This window comes from Gossypium hirsutum, chromosome A10 (genome assembly GCF_007990345.1).
Source record: "Gossypium hirsutum isolate 1008001.06 chromosome A10, Gossypium_hirsutum_v2.1, whole genome shotgun sequence".
In the NCBI taxonomy this organism is placed as follows: Eukaryota; Viridiplantae; Streptophyta; class Magnoliopsida; order Malvales; family Malvaceae; genus Gossypium; species Gossypium hirsutum.
The window spans coordinates 9,207,948-9,231,174 of record NC_053433.1 but is presented as its reverse complement, the minus strand read 5'-3'; the positions used below and the strand labels follow the sequence as shown (position 1 = coordinate 9,231,174).

The 23,227-nt window shown below is 36.9% G+C and overlaps 2 non-coding genes across 2 annotated transcripts; one reads left to right on the top strand and one right to left on the bottom strand.

Moving 5' to 3' along the window:
* Nucleotides 1-6,272: 6,272 nt before the first annotated feature.
* LOC121209314 (small nucleolar RNA R71) lies at nucleotides 6,273-6,379 on the bottom strand. Its single transcript, XR_005904432.1, has one exon. It is a non-coding gene; the product is annotated as a small nucleolar RNA R71 (small nucleolar RNA).
* Nucleotides 6,380-22,576: 16,197 nt separating this feature from the next.
* On the top strand, nucleotides 22,577-22,683 carry LOC121209052 (small nucleolar RNA R71). Its single transcript, XR_005904170.1, has one exon. It is a non-coding gene; the product is annotated as a small nucleolar RNA R71 (small nucleolar RNA).
* The last annotated feature ends 544 nt before the right edge of the window (nucleotides 22,684-23,227 follow it).

Genomic DNA, 23,227 nt, shown 5'->3' with positions numbered 1-23,227 from the left:
ACACAGGCGTGAGACACGCCTGTACCGTTAAGCCGTGGATAACAATACACTGGCGTGGTACCTTAACATGGGCGGGAGAGAAGCGAACAATGCTAGGCATGGCCGTGCGATATGGCCGTGTACCACACGCGCCCAAGACACACGGGCGTGGGAGAATAGCCAAGCACGACCTAAAATTGCAAAATTCAAAACACACGGGCTCACTCTCATAAGTACACGAGCGTGGCCCTAGGCCGTGTGGCCCTCCCCTATATAAGCAAATCACTATTCATTTTCTTCTTCCTTTCAAAAGCCCTAGCCGAAATCTCTCCTTTTCCACTCCCTAGTCCCTATTCTTAGCCACCACTACCCTCTCGTCCAGTTCATGTGGCAGCTTCATATGCTAAAATCTCTAAGAACCTCACCCGATTCAAGCTTCGGTGTTTTCAACAATTTGACAACATTGATGCTACTCTACAACAGAGTTGTCAGCACCTTCCCATCTCATCACCAGTCCCGCCTCGCTAACCACCCAGCGATGAAGATGTTTAGAAATATTTATTTATTATTTTCTATTTTTACTTATTATTGAAACTATTTCTATTATTTTTATTAGATTTTAGAAATTTATTTTTCTTCTTTATTTTGGTTATTTCTTGTCAAATCCTTATACTTCCTAATATCTCCTAAAAATTTCCTGATTTTATCACAGTTATATAGAACTCCTAAGCTCATCATCACATAGGAACTACAACTCCACCGGGGAAGGTTCTCCACGACTGCCATGTCTTGCTCGACCACGACCATAGCTACCACTAGATATAATATTCTTTTGGTGCAGGACTTATGGCCAAATGAACCTCTACGACTGCCGGAGTATCCTCCTCCACTCTCAAACCGATCACTCTCCAAAACTCTAAGTTCGAGGAATTCATCATACAGGAAGTTTCACTTCTCTTCCTATCTTATTTTTATTCTCTAACATCAATCATTGTACATTGAGGGCAATGTACATCTTAAGTGTAGGGGGTATTTATTTCACTATCAGAAAAAGATCCCTGAATAATCACCTTGTTCTCATGAAAGACTCGCATATCATATTTAGGATAAATTTTAATTGATTTATGATTTTGATTGATATATCTTGAATTAAAACATAGGGATTTATGCATTGATTATTTAAACTTTAAGACATTAGAGAATCAAACATGATAAGTTGATTTTTAAGAAATTAAATTATAGGTTGTTTCCCCAAGTCTAGGTACTACTTTGAATTAGAATTCACGAGTCTAAACATCAAAAAGCCATAATTTTTTGTGAGATTTTTGAGCCTTTTGAGAATCTATTCATCCTTTCATGCTCACTTTTATTATTGCTTTGAGTGCGTCAGTATTGAACTGTTATTCTAGAACTTGCTTGATTATGCATGTCGAGACCACGCCATTTGATTTGATATATCACAATGATTAAGGCACTTAGGATTAACCCACTCATGCCATGAAAAGCCTACCTCCATGATTAACCCCTAGTAAACCCCCTTGAGCCCAACAAACCAATTCTTGTATTACCCTTAATGTTAACCTTTAACCCATTATTGTTGAAATCCCCTAAATTAATCTCTATTTTTTTACGAGATTTGAGTTGAATGGATTGCCTAGCTATGTTTTGTTCTTGATATTTAGTCTATATTATTTAACTTGTTCTTAAAAAAAAACACAACTATGCATGCACATCTGTAATTTCATATTCTGAGAGAAGCTCTGTTGTTCGCAAGTGAAGATTAACTCTTTTTCTAGTTAGGCAACTTTTCAATTCAATCTCGATTCTAACCCTTTCTTTCAGCTTGTGACCACACCCTCTAACCAAGCCTCATTACAACCCTCTAAAGACCTTTGGATTGATGTATCATCTTAAAATTAAAGTGGTGGAGATTTGATTTTCATGCAAGCCTATGGTAATGACTTTCCATTATTGACTATTGAGTGCTTCCTTTATTGTCTTTAAAACACCTAGAGTGATTTGAGTGAATCTTTAGCGAGGATGTAAAACTCTGTGATATTCTGAATTAAAGGTAATTACTTAGATGAGGGAAGACACCTATATTTTCGAGATAAAATGCTCAACTTGGAATGATTGAAACTTTTATGTTCTTTTAGTTAAATTCTCAATGTATGATTACCTATGGATTAATTTGAGATATTATTGATAGAAATTATAAGTGGAGAAGGATTTATTTTGATTATGAGTTGACAATTTTTCTTGAGGATAAGCAAATGCTTAAGTGTGGGGGTATTTGATAAATCGTAAATTATACATATTTTTACCCCATGTTTAATGCATTTTATAGATGATTTCTCATTAGAATTGGTGAATTCGATGCTCCTAATGCTTTAATTTCATGTTTTGTACTCAAGAGAGCACCAAGAGTCAAAAGGAGCCAAAAACAAGCCAAAAAGGGACAAAACGGACCAAATCGAGAAGATGACACGGCCTAAGCCTTGCCACACGGGCAGCTCACATGCCCGTGTCTTTCGAGGGTGTCGACCAAGGCTTTCACAGTTCACACGGCCTGGCCATTGACCCACATGGCTGTGTGCAATTTAACAGATCGAACATGGCTTGGCAATCACATCACACGGCCTTGTCACACGGGCGTGTCCCTATTGAGCCAAGTTAAGTCCAATTCGGAAAAGGCCACTTTGGAGGGTTTCTAGGCATTCCAAAGCCTATAAATATGAACTAGAGGTGGAAAAAAGGGGGGACGGAGAAGAGGGGTAAGGAATTACCCCAAGGAAGCCGATTGATCCATCTCAGAAGCCGGATTCATCATCAAGACTGAAGATCTCTCCTTAATTCCCCTTTAGGAGTTTTGGGTTTTCTTTATGTTTTGTATTCTTTATTTTTCTCAGATGTTTTCTTATTTAGTTATGAACTAAATCCCCTAAATACCTAAGGGGAATGAAACCTAATACGAATCTTGTTATTGTTTTCTGAATCGTATGATAAATATTTAACTTGTTCTTAATTCTTGTTTTGATATCCCAGGATACTGATTCAAGACACGCTCTTATTCAGAGGAGGAATAGACCCTGTCTAAGAGTACATTTGTCATAATTAAGTGGAGTTGATTGCGCGCCTAGAAATAGGGTGACAAGATTTTGCTGGATTAGGATGAAACCTAATAAGGGGATCCATAGATCGAGTTAATGCAACCCTAGAGTGTTAATTAGAGAAAGTCTCGGTTATTCAATCTAGGGATTAGACGTTATAGTTAATGCAACCCTAGAGTGTTAATTAGAGAAAAGTCTCGGTTATTCAATCTAGGGATTAGACGTTATTAGTCTTGAATAGGGATAATAACATAACTTAGGGATCTCTATAGAACAAGTTGAATGACTAAATCGTCCGATTCGGAGCCAGAATAACAAGTAAAGTCTAGGTGGATTTTTCCTTAGATATTGTCTCAAGTCAATTGATTTTCCCAAAAGCAATTCCCCAATTCTTTTCTCTGTGCGTTCTTAGTTTAAATAATTAGTTAATTAAAACAAACCCTTTTATTCTTAGGCTAGATAATAAAAAGATAGTTATTACTAGTACTTTTGGTTCCCTTGGGTATGATATCCCAATCTTGCCGTTACTATACTATTGTTCGATAGGTGCGCTTGCCTTTTCGTCGTGATAATAGTTAGTCTAGGTTTGATCTTCATTATAAATATTTATTACTTGTTACGAATCACGCGATCACACATAGTGGTTGTTTATCAATTCATCTTGGGAGTACTGTAAACTGAAAAATATATAGGATTTTTCCTATATAATTCATCACCTTTTTACTTATATTTATTGTTAAATCCAAGTAATTGTTTAATAAGCTAATGAAATAGATGAAAATAAGAAATTGGGAAATAGAAATTATTAAAATGTGATTTTATGCTTTATTATATAGTTTTCATGCAGAAAATTACTTCTTTTATATTAATTTGAGCATATTATATTTTCAAGCTATAAAGTGGGCCATGCATGATTAAATTAAATAAGAAAATATAAAGTTATATTTAATAATTTATTTTAATATATTTCATTAATAAATTGAGTTTTAATTAATTAAGTAAATTGATTAATTAAAGTGGTTAAATTATATTATTTGGTCCTCTAAATTATCTACTATTGTTGGACAGGTTGGGGAGCTTTATGTTGATTACAAAACCATCCAAATGGAGGACCAGGTCAACCCAAAATTCGGTTGCATGTGGATTTTCATAAATCAAATTTTGGTTTAATTACACAAGGTCCTTGAAGAGTTGAAGAAATCAGAGATTTACATGGAGATTTGCAATTGACCGAGTCCTGATCCTGAAGATGTTGTGGCACTTAAATCAAGAAAAAATCAGCCACACTCCCATAAATCATGGCTGGCCACTCTTGGATGAAGTTTCAAATGATGGACACTTCTATTTTTAGCAAACTTGCTCCCTTGCCTCACCTATAAATAAGACCTCATGTTTCACTTATCCAGCATCCCTCACTCATTCATCATTCTCTCCTCTCTCAACTCTCTTAGCTTTCTTTCCCCCTCACGCCTATCATCATCTTTGCATAAGGATTTTTATCAAGTTAGCCTCTTAAAGAGCCCTTGGTTGGCCACCTCGGAGAGCCATCAGCAAAGGAGCAAAGCGAAGGAACAAAGGAGCCCTCGTCATTAGGTGACAGCCACTTTGATTTGGGTTTAATCTTTCTTTTCTTTAACTCAATTCCAGAATGTTTGCTATATGTTTACTGTTCTTGTTTACAACAATGATAACTTAATTTTATTTAAGTTATGATGATTGGTTTGATTAAATTATAATTATTTGATTCATGCTTATAATATTTGTGCCTCAATCGATCATGTTTTCAATTAAAATCAAGTTTGTATTTCGTTCATACGTGATTGAAATGCACTTGAATTAGCTGAGCGGTCCTAACCAGACAACGGCTAATGGACACATAATTGAAATGTGCATGCTCAATTTAGGTCTTAACCCGATTAAGTTGCAGGTTACATAACAACCCTAACCAGGCTCTGTTATCTGCATAGTTTTTAGATTTGTGTGATTAAACTGTTTCAAACCTAACACGTCCTTGTTACCTCACACAAATAATATGAAACCTTTAGTAAATAAGGATTAGTAAAATGCGTATTTACTAAGTAAAGGATTCCGAAAGGACCTAATTTGGTTTCCAAACTCATAAAAGATCGAGTTGCCATGGAATGTTTTTTCGAATATTGATAAGCATGTTGATAATAATTTGAGTTTAATTAAATTAATTGTCCTAGATTATTTATGTTATAATTATTGCTTATTATGTTAATTCTGCTAAAATCTATTTCATTCATATAGTTGCATGTTAGGATAAATCACATTGGGGATCATTGCATATAGATTAATTTTACATAGTTTTAATCAATACTTCCAAATCAAATTGTGTTTCTATTTACCAAGTTGTTAATAATATTTTTATAATTAAGTGAGTTAGCACAAATACAATCCTTGTGGAGACGATAACTCGATACTTACTTAGTACTTGATAACTACTGTGTACACTTGCATAAACCCGAGCGTTACAATTTTTTGGGGCCGTTGCCGGGGATTGTCAACTGTTGCCATAGTCATTCTTTGTGAAATTATTTATTTTCAATTTGGTTATTTCTAACAGTATTAACTTATTCTTTTAAATTTTTTGATTTTCTTTTCAAGTGTTTATGAACATAGATCGGATTATCGATTTACTCCCAGTAGACCCTGAAATGAGTGAACTTTCAGACAAAGAAGACGTGAACTATAGCTTAAAGAAAAGTCGAGATGGACCTTGGAAATCAGAATCAAGACCAAGGTAATGAAGCTGATCATGTATGAAATCCCATCCTCATTGCCTATGATAGGGATAGATGCATCAGACAATATGCTATGCCGCTTTTCAATGAGTTAAATCCAGGAATTAGAAGGCCAGATATTGAGGCATCCCAATTCGAATTGAAACCAGTGATGTTTCAAATGCTACAAATAGTGGGTCAATTTAGTGGTATGCCCACGGAAGATCCACATCTCCACCTTCGATTGTTTATGGAGGTGAGTGATTCATTCAAGATAGCCGGTGTGACTAAAGAATCACTGAGGTTGAAGTTGTTTCCGTACTCGTTGCGAGATCAAGCATGAGCATGGCTCAATTTATTGCCACCAAGTTCCATATCTTTATGGCACAAATTAGCAGAGAGATTTTTGGTTAATTATTTCCCGCCTAGCAAGAACGCTAAGTTGAGGAACGAGATCACAACTTTCCAACAATTGGATGACGAGTCTTTGTATGAGGCTTGAGAGCAACTCAAGGAGTTACTTCGTAACTTTCCTCATCATGGGACTCCTCATTGTATCCAGTTGGAGACATTCTATAATGGTCTCAATGCACATACAAGATTGATGGTAGGTGCTTCTACGAATGGTGCAATTTTTTCTAAGTCTTATAATGAGGCTTATGAGATCATCGAGAGGATCGTGATGAACAACTATCAATGGCCAACAAATCGAACAACTTCAGGAAGATGTACAATTGGAGTTCATAAAGTTGATGCTCTCACTTTGTTATCAGCTCAGGTATCATCTATTTCCTCTATGTAAAGCAGTTTACTACTAATAGTGCTAATAATGTTGTAGCTCAGCCACCAAGTCCGCTCAAAGTAGTTTCCTATGTGTACTGTGGAAAATGTTATTCTTTCGAGAATTGCCCATTGAATCCTGAGTCAGTGTACTATGTGGGGAACCAACACCAAAATAGGAGTGGACAAGGACCCCAGGCCAACTTCTATAATCCTTTATGGCATAATCACCCCAAATTTTCTTAGAGCAACCAAGGAAATGGACCAAACAACAACTTTATGCAACATAGACTCAACCAATCTCAAGAGTGTAATCAGCAAGCTCCAAAACCAACTCAAGCTAAGGCATCAAATAGTTTGAAGAACTTGTTGAAAGCATACATGGCAAAGAATGACGCTTTGATCCAAAGCCAAGTAGTAACACTAAAAAATTTGGAAAACCAAATGGGCCAGTTAGCTACAGAGCTTCATAATAGACCGCAAGGAACCTTGCCGAGTAATACTGAGAATCCAAGAAATTTGTGTAAAGATCATATCAAGGTAAAGGCATTACGAAGTGGTAAAATTCTGGAACCCCGGTTGATTGATGTCAAAGATAAGCTTGTTGAGAATAATCAACCATCTATTGAAATTCCTTCATAGAAGGAATCAGAATCTGTAAAGACTGACAAGGGAAATCCTAACTTAGTGAATTCAGATACTTTAACATCTTCTTTGGATGTAAATTTACCTATTCAGAAAAGTTGTCCTGTTCAACTGAAATTTCCATCACCTCCATATCCGCAAAGATTGAAGTAACACAAGCAGAAACAGGAGGTGCAGTTCAAGAAGTTTTTGGATTATCTGAAGCAATTACACTTAAATATTTCATTGGTAGAGGCTTTAGAACAAATGCCAAATTATGTTAAGTTTATAAAGGATGTACTATCCAAGAAGAAATGACTAAGTGAGTATGAGATTGTCGCCTTGACAAAGAAGTGCAGTGCGTTCTTGCAGAACAAGTTGCCACCAAAATTGAAGGATCCAGGAAGCTTTACGACACCCTGTAACATTGGTGAATCTTACTGTGGTAAAGCTTTGTGTACTTGGAAGCAAGTATCAACTTGATGCCTAAGTCTATTTTCAAGATGCTAGGGATAGGAGAAGTAAGACCTACAATTGTGACGCTCCAGCTAGCAGATCGATCTTTAGCATACCTTGAAGGAAAGATCGAGGATGTTTTGGTAAGATTCGATAAATTTATTTTTCCTACTGATTTCATTATTCTAGATTTTGAAGCAAATAAGAAAGTTCCAATTATCCTTGGGAGACCTTTCCTAGCCACGGGAAGAATGTTAATTGATGTGCAGAAATGCGAGCGCGCCATGCGAGTTCAAGACGATCAGGTAACTTTTAACATTCTTACAACGATGAAATTTCTCGATCCAACAGAAGAGTGTTTAGTTATGGAAGAGATAGAAACCTTGATTTCTAGGGAAAGAAATTTTGAATAAGATCCATTGGAGAAAGCCTTAGGGTTTGACCCTTTGGAGGATGAAGAAAGTAAAGAAAATATGGTTCTGGTGGAAGCGAATCCGAGAAATTATTCAATCCACATCGTTTGGACCATTAGAGTTGCAAGTCAAAGAATTTGTGCAACTGTTTGCGTTATTTCGTGATAGCTTTTAAATATTTATAATTACTCATTCTTGAACTAACTATTACCACAATGTAGGCAAGTGAACCTATCGAACAGTAGTACAGTTTTTGCATGACCAGATTGTCGAATCCAAAGGAACTAAAAGTACTAGTAATGACTGTCTTTTTATTATCTAGCCTAAGAATAAAGATGTTTTGTTTTAATTAACTAATTATCTAAACTAAGAACTCACAGAGAAATGAATTGGGGAATTGTTTTTAGGAAAATCGATTGAATGAAGACAATACCGAAGGAAAAATCCACCTAGAATTTAGTTGTTATTCTGGCTCTGAATCGGACGATTTATTCATTCAACTTGTTCCGTAGAGAACCCTAAGTTATGTTATTATCCCTATTCAAGACTAATAACGTCTAATCCTTAGATTGAATAACCGAGACTTTTCTCTAATTAACACTTTAGGGTTGCATTAACTCGATCTATGGTCCCCTTATTAGGTTTCACCCTAATCCGGAAAAATCTTGTCACCCTATTTCTAGGCACGCAATCAACTCCTCTTAATTATGAAAAATGTACTCTTAGACAGGGTCTATTCCTCCTCTGAATAAGAGCATGTCTTGAATCAGTATCCTGGGATATCAAAACAAGAATTAAGAACACATAATTATGAACAAGTTAAATATTTATCATACGATTCAGAAAATAATAACAAGATTCGTCTTAGGTTTCATTCCCCTTAGGTATTTAGGGGTTTTAGTTCATAACTAAATAAGAAAACATCTCAGAAGAATAAAGAATACAAAACATAAAGAAAACCCAAAACTCCTGAAGGGAAATTGAGGAGAGATCTTCAGTCTTGATGAAGAATCCAGCTTCTGAAATGGATCAATTAGCTTCCTTGGAGTAATTCCTTACCCCTCCTATTCTCCCCTCATTTTATTCCTCCTCTAGGGTGTATTTATAGGCTTTGGAGTGCCTAAAAGACCTCAAAATTAGCCTTTTCCAAATTGGACCCAAATTGGGCTCGGTAGGGACACGCCCGTGTTCGATTACTTCAGGGCGTGCTCGAGCTTGTTAGAATGGCACGGGCGTGTGCTATACCCATGTGAGTCGTGCTTCGATTCTGCCAGATTGACACAGCCGTATGGTCTGCCCGTGTAAGGAGGTCCAGGCCGTGTTGATTTAGTACTTTGGCCTATTTTCTTCGTTTTTTGTCCCGTTTCTCATTTCTTTCGCTCTCCTATGCTCTTCTAAGTATAAAACATGAAATTAAAGCATTAGAAGCATCGAATTTACCAATTCTAATGAGAAATCATCCATAAAATGCATTAAACATGGGGTAAAAATATGTATAATTTTCGGTTTATCAAATACCCCACACTTAAGCATTTGCTGGTCCTCAAGCAAAATTCTCAACTCATAATCAAAATAAATTCTTCTCAACTTATAATTTCTATCGATAATATCTCACATTAATCCATAAGTAATCATACATTGAGAATTCAACTAAAAGAACATAAAAGTTTCAAACATTCCAAGTTGAGTATTTAATCATGCAAACATAGGTGTCTCTCTGCATCTAAGTAATTACCTTTGATTCAGAATATCATAGAGTTTCACATCCTCACTAAAGATTCACTCAAATCACTCGAGGTGTTTAAGTACAATAAATGAAGCACTCAATAGTCAGTAATGAAAGTCATTACCATAGGCTTGCATGAAAATCAAATCTCTACCACTATAATTTAAGATGATACATCAACCAAAAGGTCTTTAGAGGGTTGTAATGAGGTTTGGTTAGGGGGTATGGTCACAAGCTAAAAGAAAGGATTAGAATCGAGATTGAATTGAAGGATTGCCTAACTAGAAAAAGAGTTAATCTTCACTTGCGTACAACAGAGCTTCTTCTCAGAATATGAAATTACAGATATGTATACATAGTTGTTGTTGTTTTTTTTTTTTAGAACAAGTTAAATAATAAAGACTAACTATTAAGAACAAAACATAGCTAAGCAATTTATTCAACTCAAATCTCAACAAAAATAGGGATTAATTTTAAGGGATTTCAACAATAATAGGTTAAAGGTTAATATTAAGGGTAATACAAGAAATGGCTTGCTAGGCTCGAAAGGGGTTTCTAGGGGTTAATCGTGGAGGTAGGCTTTTCATGGCATGAGTGGGTTAATCCTAAGTGCCTTAATCATTTTGATATATTAAATCAAATGATGTGGTCTCGACATGCATAATCAAGCAAGTTCTAGAATAACAGTTCAATATTAACACACTCAAAGCAATAATAAAAGTGAGCATGAAAAGAATTAGATGCTCAAAAGGCTCAAAAATCTCACAAAAATTATGGCTTTTGATATTTAAAACTTGTGAATCCCAATTCAAAGTAATACCTAAACTTGGGGAAACAACCTATAATTTTAAATTCTTAAAAAATCAACTCATCATGCTTGATTCTCTAATGTCTTAAAGTTTAAACAATCAATGCATAAATGTCTATGTTTAATTCAAGATATATCAATCAAAATCATAAATCAATTAAAATTTATCTTAAATATGATATGAGAGCTTTTCAAGAGAACAAGGCAGTCATTCAGGGATTTTTCTGATAATAAAATAAATATCCCCCACACTTAAGATGTACATTGCCCTCAATGTACAAAAATAGATATTAGAGTATATAAAATTAAGATAGCGAGAGAAGTGAAACTTCCTGTATGATGAATTCCTCGAACTAGAGTTTTGGAGAGTAATCGGTTCGAGAGTGGAGGAGGATACTCCAGTGGTGGTAGAGGTTCATTAGTCTATAAGTCCTGTGCCAAAAGAATATTGTATCTAGAGGTTCATTAGTCTATAAGTTCCTATGTGATGATGAGCTTAAGAGCTCTATATAACTGTGATAAAATCAGGAACTTTTTAGGGAATATTAGGAAGAATAATTACTCATAAAGAAAAACCGAAATTAATAATTAAAAAATAAAATAAAATTCTAAAATTCGCTAAAAAAATAAAAAGTAGTTTTAATAAAAATTAAAAACATAAAATGATAAATAAATGTTTTTAGACATCTTCATCGCTGGATGGTTCGCGAGGTGGGACTGGCGATAAGATGTGGAGGTGCTGACAGATCTGCTGTAGAGTAGCATCAATGTTGTCAAATCGTTGATAACACTGCTCCTCGAATAGGGTGAGGCGCTCAGATATGTCAGCATATGAAGCCGCCGCATGAACTGAACGAGAGAGTGGTGGTGGCTGAGTCGGTGGGTCCTCGTGCTGTGGGGGGGCATCATCAGGAATGTCCTCGTAGGCCTCCTCCTTAGTAGATTGAGTGAGACAATACTGTGGAGGGTAGGTTCCTCGACGCCTCTCGATCATCCTCATGCTAAGCATGCTCAAGATTCCTTGTGGAGACATCTGGCCGAGGAGGGTGAGGGATGATTCTTGGGCCGGGGTGTTGAGGAGCCCGAAGTGGCACGCCAGTCGAGTCATGTAAGGACCAATGAAGATGACCACTTCTGATGCCACTCTATCTGGTGCTGAATCGCAAGGGCGATGAAATAGGCAAGGTCGATGACGTGCCCTTGCGACATGCACCATAAGAAGTAGACGTCGTGGGTGTTGACAACACCAGTGCTCTCTCGCCTCCCTATAATCGTGTGAGCTAAAATTGCGTGTAAGTACCTCAGGAATGGTGGGAGAACTGATGCCTTGGAGCAGCTAGGATTGTACGAGGCCGTGCTTGGGGCCAAAGTGTGCCAGCACTTCGAGGGAGAGAAATGTATGTGGTGACTGAGAGCATGTAGTTCATTCTCCTCCCTGAACTCCTCCGTATATAGGCCTAATGCAGCACCAAACTCTGGGACGCTTAGCTGGCGAATTAATCCACCTAGGTGAGTGCCGGGATCATCATACCTTGTCATTATGGTCTGGAGATAGAACGTTGAGCAGAGTTCCATCGTGAGCTCAAGGTATATCGGCTCAATAATCCCGAAGAACAGCTCTCATGGGTCGGTGGTTAAGAGAGCCTGAATTCTGTCAACCATCTGAACTTATTCTATGGCAGCCCAGTTGATGCAGTAGCCCGCTGCTAAAGGTCGGGCCCGAAGTATTTGGAAGAGCTCTTCTTGGGGCCCTCGTGGAAACTGTAAAAAAGGGTGACGAATTTTTGCGGTTGGACCTGCCGAAGATGACGCTCCTTTCCTCTTCTTCGAGGCTAGTACGGCAGTTTTCTTTCCTCTTGAAGATGACATTGAAGGCCTGTAATATAGAGAATAATAATAATAGGTAAACATATTCGAAGGGGAAATAAACTATTTCAGCCAAGACTACTAATATAAAGCAAACTCAACCACAATAATAATGAGAATGAAAATAGAAATGTAATGGGTATAAGGTTTTCCTAGTCTCAATTTAACAAAAATTGTATGGTAACTAACCTAGGAATGCAATTTAAATGATAGACATTGGCATGATAATAGCATGAAAATAAGCATAGTAATGTCATGGATATGAGGTGTGTCTAGCAACTTGATTTAATTCGAAATGTATAATAAAGAACCTAAAAAATGCAAACTAAATGATAAAGTAATGAAAAAATGAAAACTAGTTCAAAAGTAATGGAGATTATTGTAATAATAAGCATTAATAATGAGTAAAATAGAAGTGAAAGGAGTAAAAAAACACTAAGGGAGAGAGATTGAGCTTTTAAAACGAAGTTGGAGGCAGTGCATGGGCGTGGCAAGGGGCCGTGTGGAGTTGCAGCGGCTAGGGTTAGGGTTTTTGAATGGAGAAAAAAGTGAATAGTGCAGGGTATTTATAGGTTTTTGGGGCACACGGCCATGGCACACGCCCGTGTTCCCCAATTTTAGCCCATATGATTCGCGAATTTTAAATTTGGGCACGTTTGACTTTTAGTACACGCTCGTGTTCCTCGGGCGTGTGGCTTCACACGGCCATGTCGCACGACCGTGTCTAGCTTCGTTCGCTTCTCCCACGCCCTTGTGTTTAATCCCCATGCCCGTGTTAATTTGACATGTTAGACCACGGGTGTTTTACACGGGCGTGTCACACACCCATGCTGTTTTAACAGGTTCACCCACGGTTCTTCCACATGGGCGTGTCGAACGCCCGTGTTGTTTTGGCAGGCTTGGCCACGGCCATATCGCACCATTGTGGCATTTAATCGTAGCCCGTGTTGGGAAAATCTTTTGCGTTGTTTTCACACGGCCTTACGCACGCCCGTGTGCTTGGCCGTGTCTCTACAGAAACACCTGTATTCAAGATTTCTATTAGTAAGTTAGGAGTTAAATACTAAAATTTGAAAGAAATTACTAGTGTTAGTGCTCGGGTTGCCTCCCAAGAAGCTCTTATTTATAGTTTAAGCTCGACTTACCTCTTCGTTGAATAATCATGGTGGTTTGAGGAGTTTATTCTCCTCATTCCTGCTATCAATCTCATCAAAATAAGGTTTTAACCGGGTGTTGTTTACCTTAAAAGTGCCGAACTTGGGATGACTCACCTCCACCATACCGAATGGAAAAATACTGAGTACTGTAAGAGGGATTTCCTCATTCAGTGTGGTAATGACAATGTGGGGATCCGCGGCATCTAATAAGACCCTATCACCAACCTTAAGTTTATTTGGAGAGCTATCGGGCTCGTTTTGGCATAGTTTCGGTTTGTCGGGTGTTATTGGTTTGTGTGTTCACCATTCATCGAGTTCCTCAATTTGTAGTCTTCGATCTTCATGAATAGGTCCTCTACTATTGCTTGAGAATGACTCGTGTGCTTCCTTCAGACTTATTTTCTGCAAAGTAGGTTACACCATATTGTTAGTTTTAGTAGGATGGTTTAAATAATTACCTTCAATCCCTGATGTGTTGCCAGAATTGCAAGCTTGAAGGGTGATTGTTTTGTCTCCTACCCAAAGTGTGAGTTCACCTGTGTCAACATCAATGATGGTTTTAGTAGTTGCTAAAAAGGGCCTTCATAGGATTAAGGGAGTGTTGCTATCCTCTTCTATGTCTAGAACAATAAAGTCAATGGGAAATATAAATTTATCAATTTTAACTAGCACATCTTCAATAATACCCCTAGGGAATCTTATAGTTTTATCTGCTAATTGAATGCTCATCCTAGTCTATTTGGGTTTCCTGAGACCTAGTTGCTTAAACATTTTGTAAGGCATGACGTTGATACTAGCCCCTAGATCATCCAATGCATAATTAAAATCTAAACTAACAATTAAGCAAGGAATAGTAAAGCTCCCTAGATCTTTTAGTTTGTTAGGTAGTTTATTTTGGAGAATGGCCGAGCAAACTATGTTTAGCTCCACATACGACGCCTCGTCCAACTTTCGCTTATTTGCTAAAAGCTCCTTTAAAAACTTCATTGTGTTTAGCATCTGCGATAGAGCTTCAATAAATGGTAAGTTAATATGTAATTCTTTTAAGAGTTTAAGAAATTTACCGAATTGTTCGTCTAAGCGGTCTTTCCTTGTCGCGTTAGGGTATGGCACACGAGGTTTATATTTGACAGTCACTGGTTTGTTTGTATTTTGATCTACCTCACCTCTACCTTTGCTTACCACTGTTTCTTGCCTCGGTTCTGGTTCAAGCTCAACGACTCCTTCGTCATCTTGGATATTAATTGCGTTGAGCTGTTCCCTTGGGTTGGGTTCAGTTTTACTTGTCAAGCTACCTTGTGGTCATTCAGAGATTAGTTTAGAAAGCTGGCCTATCTGAGTTTCGAGCCCTTGGATCGATGCTTATTGATTCTTAAGTGTTGTCTCTGTGTTTTGAAAACGAGTTTCCGACACCAAAATAAACTTTGAGAGCATCTCTTCAAGGTTTGGCTTCTTTTCTTGTTGATAAGGTGGCTGTTGAAAACCTTGAGGATTTTGAGGCTTTGATTCCCTTGACCACTCCAGGAGAAATTTGGGTGGTTCCTCCAACCTACATTATAAGTATTACTGTAACACCCCTCGCCCGCATCAGAAGCCGAGACGGGGTTCGAGGTGCTATCTGACTTTTACTAACGCTTCTATACTAAACAGGGCCAAGAAATCTCAAACAATTAAAACTTTTCTTTTCTTTTTTTATGCAATATGTCCCTTATGCGGGCTTACGAGGCCCAAAACATACATCTGGGGTGGTTCGGGACTAAACCGAGAACTTAAGAAAAACTTGGAAAATTTATGCTTTAATCATTATAAACTCATCACGTAATACCATAGCACATACATGCATAATTAAAATGGATTTACAACCCCATAATCAAAATAGGCCAACACATACAGTTAAAGCCATATCACATACTCTAATATTTACACACCTATACATGCCATAGACCCAAAGTACTTGAATTCACTACACCAATAGCGTTAGCTCGACAATGTGATAATATCTCCGGCGAACTCCAACCTGAGCAAAGTTGGCAATCCTAGAGAACATGGGAAAGAAGGGAGGTAAGCTTTACGCTTAGTAAGTTCTTAAGAAAACAATTAGCAGCTCATTTACATGTTTAATCAATGTTTACAACATATACTCAATTTCATGACAAGCTGTCTTCCTAAGCAATAGTCACTAAATTATTTATAAATGGAGCTACGAAACTCCAAATCAATTTTCATTAGTTTTCCCTGAAAATAGACTCATATATCTTCTATTCATAAAATTTTCAGAATTTTTGGATTGGCCAATCAATACCAGATTTTTCTTAAAATTTCTCCTGTTTCACTGTTTTACTATTCTGACCATTCTTCACTTTGAATCAGATTTCTCATTGTACAGAATTCAAAACATGTTCTCGTTTATTTCATTTGAAACTAGAATCATTAAGGAGTCTAATCATATAAATTTTATTTTATAACCATCATTGTAAAATTTACAATGATTTTATAAAAACAAAACAGGGGACCTCGAAGTCATTTTGACTCTGTCCCACGCCACTTCAAATATCTCATTATCGGCAATTTTTTTGCTTACACAGTTTCTTTTATAAGAAACAAGACTCATTAAGCTTTCATTAATAATTTATTCAGCCTCTAACTCAACTCCCACTATTTATGGTGATTTTCCAAAAATCATGTTACTGCTATTGTCCCAAGCAGATTTATTACAATCTACTCTTTCACACATTCTTTGCTTTCATATTATTTAAACATGTATATCATGTCATTCAAGATTGAACTTATATAACATAGGCATTTAAAATGCTTCACTATCAACTTTAATTCAATCAAAACGAACAAAATACAATATCATATCCACATTTAATTTTCCATTATCATAATCGCATATAACAATCATATACTTCCACATAACTTCACAGATTTACCGAATGTATCACGATCACATTTATAGTTGTAACACTTATTCACATATGCATCACTTTATACACTTATAATTCAATCCAAATCAAAATCGCATACGAGTACATAATACGTACCTGGCCCTCATAATGTAACATACATAATCAGTAGTAGTTTACCTCGAACATTCAAATTCATAATCTTATTCGAATCATCGGCGTTAAGCCTGCTAGGTTTAAACCCTGAATTCAATCACCAACACAAAGCCTACGGGACTTTAAGCTCGGATATAGTACCAGTACGAAGCCTACGGACCTTAAGTTCGAATATAGTACCAGCACGAAGCCTATGGATCTTAAGTCAGGATACAATTCCAGCATGAAGCCTACGGGTCTTTAAGCCGAGATACAATTCCAGCACGAAGCCTGTAGGTCTTTAAGCCCGGATACAAATCAGCACGAAGCCTGCGGACCTTAAGTCCGGATACAATTCCAGCACAAAGCCTGCGGGTCTTTAAGCCTGGATATAATTCCAGCATATAGCCTGCGGGTCTTTAAGCCCGAATACAATTCCAGCACGAAGCTTGCGGACCTTAAGTCCGGATACAATTCCAGCATGAAGCCTGCGGACCTTAAGTCCGGATACAATTCCAGCACAACGCCTGCGGGTCTTTACACCCGGACATAATTCCAGCATATAGCCTGCGAGTCTTTAAGCCCGGATACAATTCCAGCACGAAGCTTGCGGACCTTAAGTCCGGACACAATTCCAGCACGAAGCTTGCGGACCTTAAGTTTGGATATACATCAAATATCATGCATATTTAATCATATATTAACACATCTCATTCAACATATCACATTAGTAGTCATTTGCTACATTCGGATATAAGCTCCATATGAACACCGTCATTTACATTTCGGTTCAAAAGTCATACATAAATATCACATATCCATTTCATCATTCAAGCTTAACCCATAGTGACCATTCGACTATAAGTCATATACATAAATTATTTATCACACAACTTAATTCAAGTAGAACCAAAAGGTCACAATTCATCTAATATACACATATCAAGGCATCATCAATTATATACTAAAGGTGACTACTCAAAACTTACCTTGGATTTTATCGAATAACTTCGGATTGACTAATCGACTAGTTTCGCTTTCCCTTTATCCAAAATTGGCTCATTATGCTCTTGAGCTTGAATTACATAAATTAAACTTATTGTTAATCAACTAATCAAGCATTATATCATGAGCATATTCGGCTTTCACACATTTTAAACATAGTAATAATCATGCACATTAAAATCAAAGTGCAATTAATCCCATACACAAAAATATAGGACACTTCACTTCCACCTACTTATATACACGTATCACATAAGACCATTTCATACTTTCTATCACCTAAACAAACAACAAATTTTCCAATTAATTTCTTGAGTCCACATTCGGCATCTATATCCACAAAAACACATTAGCCAATTACTATAAATCATCTAAAAATTTTTTACTTAAATCACACATACATATCATGCTAGCACATAATACCATGATTTCGTCCTAATTTGGACAGCCAATAATTTAAGTATTACAGCAGCATATTAATTAGCTAAGTACCATAAATTTGTCCTAATTTGGCAGCCATTAATTTACAGCATTACAGCAGCAAATTAATTAGTAATAAACTATCTTAAGTTCAATTTTAACTCCCTCATGCAGCAACCAGACAGCATGCAAGTTAACTTCCAACATTCGGTCAAAGCATTTAAATAAAAGAATATGCATGCTAAATTTCCAGCATTTGGACAACATTTCAACTTGAAATTTTCCAGCCTTTCACCTTCAATATTTCGAATATTCAAAAGCAAAAAGAAGAGTACAACTAATCAATTAAAATTTTTGAACATAATTCAAGGTATATGTTCAACTAAATATTCATGTTAACTCATAATCAATAAGATATTAAGTAGAAAATAAAAACATTATTAGCATGCATGCTATCTACATACAACACCCATTCAACTTCCATCTATTATCAACCCTCAATACACAAAACATCAAAAACAACATCAAAGAAATATAAACATCCATGACCAAATGTCATCTTCATCCATTTACAAAAATTTTGCCATGAGCTGACTTCTATACTTGATGACCACTCCAAATATACAAGGATTTTCAATGAAAGAGCATTAAACATACCTTAATCTATACATTCACCATAGCCGAATGCCTTAGCTTCATTTCCTTTTTCTTTTCTTTATGGTTTTCGGCAAAAATGCAAGAAAGGATGGGTGTAACTTTGTTTTTATCACCATTTTCTATTATATTTCATTTTAATAAGCCAATTACTAAATTAATCTTTGTAATTTAATATCAAAACCTTTTTAATGGTGGTCCATTACCATCCACTTACCTATATAGTGGCCAAATATCATTTAATAATTATATTTCTTCTTTCTTTCTCAACATTTGGCAAGCACAAGGCAAGGATGTATGGCTTCCCCTTTTTTCTTATTTTAAAATTTAAACCATTAACTATTATAATATAATATATAATGCATATATGGCTATTCAACCATCATCATGGCCGGCCACTTACATAAAAATGGGGAATTTGACATGCAAATCCCCATATTTTAAGCCATGCAATATTTGACCACTACACTTCAACCTACCACAATTTCAATATTTTTCACATAAGTCCTTTTTAATTAATTTCACATTTAAATGACAAAAGTCAAAGCATGAAACTTTCACACATACACTTTCACTTATAATAAGCATAGAATATAACATTTAATTATTTTTGTGACTCGATTTTTGTGGTCCCAAAACCATTCCCGACTAGGGTCAAATTAGGGCTGTCACAATTACTGTATGGGTTATTTTGAGATCTAAAGTTATTATTACCCATATAGTTGACTTGTTCCTCTTCGGTTGTAGGATTGAAGGATTGATATTCTGTATGCACACCTCCTACGCTTGAGTCACACCTTATTACTGGATGTACCTGCGTAGAACCAAGTAAACCATCAATCTTTTTATTGAGAAGTTCTACCTGATTAGAGAGCATGGTGACCGAATCAACGTTATAAACGTCGGCTGTTTTCGTTGACTTTGTTGTAACACCCCAAACCCGGCCTGGAAGTTTGGCTCGATTCTGGCGTATCATATTGAAGTGTTTTTCGAAAACCATGTTTTCATTAAAAACCCTTCTCAATAATTAAAAACTTATACCCTTTTTAAACCTTGTTAGAAAACCTTAGCTGAATAACATTCTTAACAACTTTGTAGAAATCTTGGCAGTTGCGGAAGCTTGATTTAAAAACAATTGCGGATACGTGATGTTTTGAACAACAGTAGTTGCTTTGGAAAACCGTGTTCTAATACAAGCAATTATAAGAATAATAAGTAAAATTCAAAATTTGAAATCTAGAAAATTACAATGGCTTTACTACAACCTACATAAAAACATTAAAAAGTAATAATCAAAACTGTAACATAAATAGTGTGTGTGGCTTCCTCCGAGCCCCTCGTAGCCCCGATCCGTCTAAAGCTGGAAATTACCTGAAAGGTTAATAAACGAGGTGAGTTTACGAAAACTCAGTATGAAATCCCCTACTATAAAAAGGAACAGTCAGTCATATAAAAGAATTAAAAGTCTAGCCCCAGCCTTACTTACAGTTTCAGTACCACTTGAGCCTTAGCCCATTATAACAGACAATACCAGATGGGCTTTAACCCATTACAGAATAAGAAACATTATCAGAACTAGAATCAGGATCAGAATCAGAATCAGAATTAGAATTAGGTGACAGAATCAGAATCAGAATCAGTATCAGGTAACAGAATCAAAATCAGAATCAGTATCAGGTAACAGAATCAAAATCAGAATGTGAATGCAATCCCAACCCAACCTATAACCAACCGCTACACTCCACCCATACCAGCCCTACACTCCATGTGGGGAATAGCTCAACCCACCCAGCCCTACACTCCACAGTTGCAGCATTGCTGCTTAGATATCAGTAAGTTGAGGCAAAGCCTCCAGTACGTGGACAAGCCACTTTTAGTACTTCCTCCATCAGTATAATCCATAACCTATGCAACAGATATAAATGTCATGGCATACAACATACAGAATCAGAATATCATGCCCATATTTGAATCAAACAGTCACAGTCAAGTCATTCATATCACCAACATATATTCACAATCAAATTCGTCAACCACACAGTCCAAGTCAGTCACTTGCCCACAAGGGCAAACAATCATTTAACACCCTAGGGGTAAAATGGTAATTTTACTCCACGAGGGTTTCTCGGTAATTCTACCCTACAGGGGTATTTCAGTATTCCTACCCTACAAGGGTATTTCAGTAATTCTACCCTACAGGGGTATTTCAGTAATTCTACCCTATAGGGGTATTTCGATAATTCTACCCTACAGGGGTATTTCGATAATTCTACCCTACAGGGGTATTTCGGTAATTCTACCTTACAGGGATATTTCGATAATTCTACCCTATAGGGGTATTTCAGTAATTCTACCATATAGGGGTATTTTAGTAATTCTACCTTACAGGGGTATTTCAGTAATTTTACCCTACAGGGGTATTTCAGTAATTCTACCTTATAGGGGTATTTCAGTAATTCTACACTACAGGGGTATTCGGTAATTCTACCTTACAAGGATATTTTAGTAATTCTACCCTACAAGGGTATTTTAGTAATTTTACCTTACAGGGGTATTTCAATAATTGTACCTTACAGGGGTATTTCAGTAATTCTACCTTACAGGGGTATTTCAGTAATTCTACTCTACAGGGGTATTTCAGTAATTTTACCTTACAGGGGCATTTCAGTAATTCTACCTTACAGGGGTATTTTGATAATTTTACAAATCGAGGATATTTGGGTAATTTTATAAACCGGGGGTACTTTGGTAATTTTACAACTAGGGGTATTTCAGTTTTTGGTAAACTAAAGTATTCTAAACAGGGATAACAATACGAATGGGCCTAAAGCCTATTCTCGGCCCAAATGGGTCCACACGCTTGTGTGGCCCTTTTAGCCCAAATCTAGCCACAGGTATGAGATTCACCTAGCCTAGTCTAATATTTACTACATAATCAAACAACTTATCCAATTGGGCCCGTAGCCCCATTGGGCCCACATGGCTCCTTTCGGCCTATCGCGGCCAGAAGTAGCTATCCTACAGCTAGAGTAGTGAGAAATACACACCTGATTGGAGACTGGAGTTAATCCACGCTCCGAGCACTCTTAGCCGACGCCCAACTCAAACGAGCACGCCATAAAGCGAAAGGATCAGCCATGAAAGGTATCTTTACTCTCCTCATGGTTCTCTCTATTTAAAGCTAGCTTCGCATCAACTCTTATGTTAGCTTCCCGATGTGGGATCCCTCCAACATCAGAGTTTAAATTCAACACCAACTCTTGCCGCCCCCTGTTAGCAAAATAAATGCTTTTTGCTTGCCATGGGATTCGAATCCATGCCTCCCCTTAAATGCTCCACACGCTACTTGCCACTAAGCCACAAGGCTTTTTGTGTCACAATTTCTCCAACAATATTCTTAAGGCCTACCTACTACACCCAGGGTTTGATTCACCTTAAACCAAAATTTTTGCTAGAGTCCAGATTTGAACCCAGGACTTCTCCAACACTTCTCAGCACACTTAACCACTAAAACAAGCCTTCATTAACGAAATTTACACGCACAACAAAATATTATAAGCTGCCTTCAACAGCTCCCATGATCAAGGCCCAAAACTTCTAGGCCCAAATTCAGGATGTTACATTTGTCCTCATAACTTGCCACTGATAGTTATTCAGTGACATCTCCTTTATAAACTCATAGGCATCTTTCGGTGTTTTATTGTCGATGGTTCCGCCAATAGCTGCACTAACCATTTGCCGAGTCGAAGGATTCAGACCATTGTGGAATGTTTGTACTTGGAGCCAAAGTGGTAACCCATGGTGAGGGCACCTTCTCAGTAAGTCCTTGTATCTCTCCTATGCATCGTAAAGTGTTTCTAAATCCATCTGTACAAAAGAAGAGATATCATTACGTAATTTAGCTGTTTTAGCCGGCGAAAAGAATTTTAGTAAAAAATTTTCGGTCATTTGTTCCCAAATAGTAATTGACCCTCGTGGTAACAAGTTCAACCACTATTTAGCTTTGTTCCTTAATGAAAAAGGAAACAACCGAAGACGAATGGCATCATTAGAAACGCCATTGATTTTAAATGTATTGCAAAATTCCAGAAAGTTTGTTAAGTGAGCGTTGGGATCTTCATCCTGCAAACCATCAAACTGAACAAATTGCTGTATCATTTGAATCGTGTTAGGTTTTAATCTAAAAGTATTTGCAGCTACGGCAAGTCTAACTATGCTCGATTCAGTTCCTCTTAAAAAGGGTTTAGCATAATCATACATAGTGCGTGGAGCAGGATTTTGATTAACTGCAATTGCAGGAGGTAGCTGATTGCCTTAGTTTTTAGCCATCACTTCAGTTTGGGGTTAAGTATCGTCTTCTTGCTTGTTCTCCATGTATCTTAAGCTTCGTCTTATTTCTCTTTGGTTTCTACGAACTATACGATTGATTTCTTCGTCAAAAAGT